The following is a 7071-nucleotide window of genomic DNA, read 5'->3' as shown; positions in this document are numbered from 1 at the left end:
GTAGGCTAATTTCCATTTGAAGAAAAAGAAATTTAAAAACATAAGCCAGAGCAGTGGTTCTCAATCCGTGGGGCAGGACACCTAGGGGGGGGGGGGGGGGGGGCAAAGTAACAAAAAGGGGGTGCAAAGATGTGAAAAAAAGAAAACAAGAATCAAAAATATGAAAATTACTTCTATTGAAACCAAAACAAATTAACTTAAACTACATTCTGATACTACAAAAATAAATATAGAGTTAGATAAATGTCGATAAAAGTTAAGTAAGTGTAATAAAATATGCATCTATGATATATCATTAATTAAAAAAGAACAAATTGGTATTAGTGGGCTCCTTTCAAAAAAACGTTAGGGGGGGCACGATTAAAACTGTTATGAAAACTCGGGTCGCAAATACTTGAAGGTTGAGAAACGCTGAGCTAGAGGGTGGGCCAATGAGGACAGTGGGCGGACCCAATACTAGCCCCGCCCCTGTGTGTGACCATAAGCGAGTCACTTCACCTGCATGTGCTCCAACTGAAAAAACAAAAAGAAATATTTGGATAAAGGCATCAGCCAAATAAGTAACTGTCTATGTTAGATCCAGCACTCCCATAACCCAAAATGGTGGAAAGGTCTGTCTGCAAACATGCAAGGGCCTGGCATGGTGGTTAAGTGGCTGGACTCACAACTGCAGTGTTGCCCGTTTAACTCTTTTAGGGCTAATTATTTTTTCTTCCTTTTGTCCCAGGGCTGAATATTTTTCCAAAAATCTGTTTTCTAAAAAGCACATAAAGCAATGGTTTCACACATAAATCAACATAAAATACTTACTTATGACAAATGTCACTCTGTTTTATGTTCCAGGAGCCCCTAAAGTAGGCATATTCACATACTTATTACATACGTTATATGTCGACTCTTCAATTCCATCCGGGGGGGGGTAAACGTTAACATTTAACATTATACAAAGTTATTGTCTGTTTTTTACCTGCATTATTATCAATCTTTAATTTAATATTGTTTATTGTATCAGTATGCTGCTGCTGGAGAATGTGAATTTCCCCTTGGGATTAATAAAGTATCTATCTATCTATCTATCTATCTATCTATCTATCTATCTATCTATCTATCTATCTATCTATCTATCTATCTATCTATCTATCTATCTATCTACATGCTTGTCCCATCACTCATAAGCTGAAAGGCACTTTCTGGTAAAAGACGGCTTGAAGTAGTCGAGGGGATGCTAATCCATTGTGTCCACCAGCAGGCCGTGTTGTTTGGTGAAGTCCAGTTGCCAGCTTGTCTCTCAAAGATCGATGTCTGTGTAGTATTCCCAGGGTGAATGTTTTCATTGGCGCGTCAGCTGCATGAGCGTGTCCAGCACTACGATCAGCTGGCAACCGGTCAGCTGATGCAGGCATCTGACTTTCATTTTCGATCTCCAAATCACTTGTATCAAACTTGGAGTTGGATAAGTCAGAGTCCGATTCACCAACAATACACAAAAAATAAAGAAACAAATAATATGCACAGAGTATTTTTGCTTTGTGCATTTGCTTTGCTCTCTCACCCAGTGTCGATGCTATTCTAGATGTTGCTTACTCTACGCTACTCACACACACGCAGGGTTTCAACATCAAGTCAATGAATCTAACAGTCCTCCGAGCAAAGAGGGTCTACCTATAATGTAATGGTGAGTTTTATCAGCATGTACAGCTTTCTTTTGCACTCTGCCCCTGATATCCATCCTCAGCCTCTTGTGTCAACGAAAGTCGACATCCGCCCTAAAAGAGTTAATTCTTACTTTCAACTCATTGGAGCAAGTCATTTGAGCTACGACTATAAAATATATATATATATATATATATATATATATATATATATATATATATATATATATATATATAATAAATATGCAAGTAATTGTGACAAATTTAGGTAACTGCCTGAAGAAGGGGCCTTGGTTGCCTCGAAAATGTACATACTATAATTGATTCAGTTAGCCAATAAAAGGTGTCATTTTGCTTGACTTCTCATTGTAAAGGAAGTTGAAATATATTATAATATATTTATAGTATAGTATAGTATAGTATAGTATAGTATAGTATAGTATAGTATAGTATAGTATAGTAATAGTAATAATAATAAAAATAATAATACTTAAATTGTGTATTTTTGTATACCTGTGCAGAGGCCACATAGAGCGTCCTGTGTGACTGACTCCTGCACCTTTGTGCTTTACAAGTTTCAATTGTTGATACAAAAGAAATCTAACAGCAAAGAATTCAAATCTATAATCCTTGACTCGAGATTCTCCAAATGAGATTTTATTTATACACAATGGCTCTTTGCCGCACAGCACAGCTATTAGCTTGCTGGAGCAGAATTAATCGATTTAAGAGAATTGTTTGTATGAGCAACCTTAGTGTATGCATTTTAAATAAAAACCCAACCCCTTAATTAACTGCCTGCATTAATCACTGTCAGGAGTTTCAGCCGTTTTTTTTTTTTTTCTTTGTAGCTCTAAAAATAAATTGTTTGAAAATATTGCCAACGCTACAAAACCGAAGCATCACACAGAGCAGAGATGGAGTGGCTTCGTTTTTAACTTTAGTAGTGCGGGTAATACAAGCATTGTTTATGTGTCACTGCGTCAGTTCATCAAAGCTGGAATTGAGCTAGAAGATGAGTCACCTTTGAGGAGTCAGATGTCTGTATTATCAGTTGAAGAAGAAGAAAACGTTCTGTGTTTCTTTGGACAGCCCTCAATTGTGGTGTCCAGCCATAAGATGGACCTTCCAGATACAGTGCATTGACACTACAATCAGCTGAAACCCCCAGATAGGTGAGCTCCATTGAACTAACATGGAGTTACTTGCCACATTCTTTTCTCTTCATTGTGTTGGGTAGGCCACATTACTAACTCACCACAAGTTGGACCATCCATCCATCCATCCATTATCCATCCCGCTATATCCTAACTACAGGGTCACTGGACCTTCAGGTGCATTTAGACTACAACGAATTGAAACCCCTGACAGGTGATCTCCATAGAGCTAACATGGAATTGCTTAGTGTGCTCTGTTGTCTTCATTGTGTAGGGTGGGTCACCATTATGACTTACTACAAGTCGGACCTTCCAGATACAGTGCATTGACACTACAATCAGCTGAAACTCCCAGATAGGTGAGCTCCATTGAACTAACATGTAGTTACTTGCCACATTCTTTTCTCTTCATTGTGTTGGGTAGGCCACATTACTAACTCAGCACAAGTTGGACCATCCATCCATTCATTATCCATCCCAATATATCCTAACTACAAGGTCACTGGACCTTCAGGTGCATTTAGACTACAACGAATTGAAACCCCTGACAGGTGATCTCCATAGAGCTAACATGGAATTGCTTAGTGTGCTCTGTTGTCTTCATTGTGTAGGGTGGGCCACCATACTGACTTACCACAAGTCAGACCTTCCAGATATGGTGCATTGACACTACAATCACCTGAAACTCCCAGATAGGTGATCTCCATTGAACTAACATGGAGTTACTTGCCACATTCTTTTCTCTTCATTGTGCTGGGTAGGCCACATTACTAACTCACCACAAATTGGACCTTCAGGTGCATTTAGACTACAACGAATTGAAATAGAAATAGAGCTAACATGGAATTGCTTAGTGTGCTCTGTTGTCTTCATTGTGTAGGGTGGGTCACCATACTGACTTTCTACAAGTCGGACCTTCCAGATATGGTGCATTGACACTACAATCAATTGAAACCCCAAACACGTGATCTCCAGGTAATAATTTAGGGATGTCAAATTCAAGGAAGGAAGCCAGCATTGTGGTGCCGTGGTAGCGATGCTGCCTTGCATTAAGGAGACCCGAGTTCACGTCCTGGGTCCTCCCTGTGTTAGTTTGCATGTTCTCTCCACATCTGCATGGGTTTCCTCTAGGTGCTCAGGTTTCCTCCCACTGTCTGAAGACATGAAGGTTAGGTGGATTGGCGATGATAAATTGGCAGCTGTGTGTTTGTTCTCCCTGCAGTGGGCTGGTGCTCTGTCCAAAGTTTGTTCATGCCTTGCACTCTGTGTTAACTCAGATAGCCTCCAGCGGACCCCCACAATTATGGTCTTCATTAAGCAGGTTACAAAATAACATAATATATTCAAGGAGGCAAATTCTTATGCAATCAGTTGTTTAGTGTTTTATATTTGTAATTAATTTAGACCACTTTGCAGAGGTCTGTTTTCACTTTGACATTAAAGAGTCATTTTCAGGTGATCAATGTCAAAAAGCCAAATTCAACCTGTTGCGACTCAATGTTGTATAAAAATAAAATACGAAAACTACCAAGGGGGTGAATAGTTTTACAGGCACAGCGTGTCAATACCCGCCGGCCACACATCTTACTTCTTCAGTGTTCCTGACTTGTGAAGGAGCAAATCAAATGGAAAATGGGGTCCTCAGCCAGCAGTAAGGAGCCCAGCACCTCTAGCTTTGTGAAAATAAAAAAACAGATACAATTAAACTGTAGTACTGAATGCTATTGGTTATTATCAGTGATGAGCGAAACAGCGGAGTTTCTCAACACATATAGTTTTGGAAAACTCATGCTAAAGTTCAGTTTGATTGTTTATCATTGGAACACTCACTAAAAAAGTGCCTTTTGGGTTTTTTAAAGTTCTTTTTTGGATGGGAAACAATCAATATTGCTCCCTGAAGCCTCAGCGTTTTTTCTGCTGCTGAATAATGTGGGTAATCGGCACCATGCCAGTTAAATCACCCTCTCCTGCTTCTTGATCCCTGCAGAATAGGATATGCATGCTGTCAGCTCCATGGAGCAATCCGCTGATTACAGTAGTCTTTCTGTCTCCAATGCATCTTTAGGATTGGGATCACCAAAGTTGTTATATTAATTGGCAAAGCAAGCATTGTACTACCAGAACAACCTAAATCTAAATCTAAACACAAATCGAAAGGCAGATTCGTGCAGAATTAGTACAGGAAAGCACTTCCAAACAGGGACTGAATGTTCTTCTTAATGTATCAGTGGCATGAATTTAACTGGTTGCAGAACACCACTTAATTGTGAAATTCACCTTGGCTAAAAATTCAATTTTACGGATCATCACTAATTATCCATCCATCCATCCTCTTCCGCTTATCTGAGATTGGGTCGCGGGGGCAGCAGCTTGAGCAAAGATGTCCAGACTTCCCTCTCCCCGGCCACTTCTTCTAGCTCTTCCGGGAGAATCCCGAGGCATTCCCAGGCCAGCCGTGAGACATAGTCCCTCCAGTGTGTCCTGGGTCTTCCCCGGGGCCTCCTCGCGGTTAGACATGCCCAGAACACCTCACCAGGGAGGCGTCCAGGAGGCATCCTGATCAGATGCCCGAGCCACCTCATCTGACTCCTCTCGATGCGGAGGAGCAGCGGCACTACTCTGAGCCCCTCCAGGATGACTGAGCTTCTCACCCTATCTTTAAGGGAGAGCCCAGACACCCTGCGGAGGAAACTCATTTCAGCCGCTTGTATTCGCGATCTCGTTCTTTCGCTCACTACCCATAGCTAATGACCATAGGTGAGGGTAGGAACATATATTGACTGGTAAATTGAGAGCTTTGCCTTACGGCTCAGCTCCATTTTCACCACGACAGACCGATGCAGAGCCCGCATCACTGTGGACGCCGCACCGATCCGCCTGTCGATCTCACGCTCCATTCTTCCCTCACAATTGTGAACAAGACCGCGAGATACTTGAACTCCTCCACTTGGGGCAGGATCTCGCTCCCAACCCTGAGAGGGCACTCCACCCTTTTCCGGCTGAGGACCATGGTCTCGGATTTGGAGGTGCTGATTCCCATCCCAGCCGCTTCACACTCAGCTGCGAACCAATCCAGAGAGAGCTGAAGATCATGGCCTGATGAAGCAAACAGGACAACATCATCTGCAAAAAGCAGTGACCTGAGCCCACCAAACTGGACCTCCTCAACGCCTTGGCTGCGCCTAGAAATTCTGTCCATAAAAGTTATGAACAGAATCGGTGACAAAGGGCAGCCCTGGCGGAGTCCAACTCTCACTGGAAACGGGTTCGACTTACTGCCGGTAATGCGGACCAAGCTCTGACACCGGTTGTACAGGGATCACTAATTATTATTATTATTATTATTGTGGAGATTAATAATAACAAAGACACACTTACAAGTAAGTATGGATAGGTAGATAAGGAGACTGAAGGTAAGGGATAGATAGATAGATAGATAGATAGATAGATAGATAGATAGATAGATAGATAGATAGATAGATAGATAGATAGATAGATAGATAGATAGATAGATAGATAGATAGATGTTCTAGACAAGAAGGTGATGGCTGAGTGAGAGATGGAGGAATTGCTCCTCTTGCAGTGCTTACAGGCAATCCCTGCAGGCACAAGTAGATGAGTTCCCCTAGTGCTCATTGCAAAAAGGAGCTGCCTCTGAAAGTCCTTGTAAACCAGATGTTGCAGACCACAGGCAGTTGCCAAAGTGCAAATGTCTAGATTGTGGCGGACTGTGGTGTGATTCCACAACAAAATATTTGGCATAGTCTGAACGATTTGCACTGTAGATGAGTGGTGTCTATTTTCTGAGTCCACACAAGCACACATCCAAATGCCACTCAGTGCTTACCTCCCAAAGATGTGATGGTCTGTTTTTTGGATTGGACTAAGCAAAATGGGATCAACAGGATAAAGAGGTGCAGCCTGTCACAGACTGAGATAAGACAAAATAAATTCGCTTTATTCATGCATCCATCCTTTCTGTAAATTTTTTTTATAGTTCATGGTCTGAAAGAGCTGGTGCCTAATCTCAGTATCGCTGGGTGTAAACCCAGATGTCACAGGCCACAGGCAGTTACAATGGTGCAAATTTCTACTTATGAACAGATTGTGGTGTGATTCCACACTTGGTGTAGTCAGCAGGATTTGCACTGTGGACAGCATAGATAGATATTTATTTAGCACCTTATAGATAGATGAGAAAGGCACTTTAAGATAGATAGATAGATAGATAGATAGATAGATAGATAGATAGATAGATAGAT

This window comes from Erpetoichthys calabaricus, chromosome 11, assembly GCF_900747795.2.
Source record: "Erpetoichthys calabaricus chromosome 11, fErpCal1.3, whole genome shotgun sequence".
NCBI classification, from domain to species: Eukaryota; Metazoa; Chordata; class Cladistia; order Polypteriformes; family Polypteridae; genus Erpetoichthys; species Erpetoichthys calabaricus.
The sequence above is the reverse complement of the archived record's forward strand: the minus strand, read 5'-3'. Positions refer to the sequence as shown.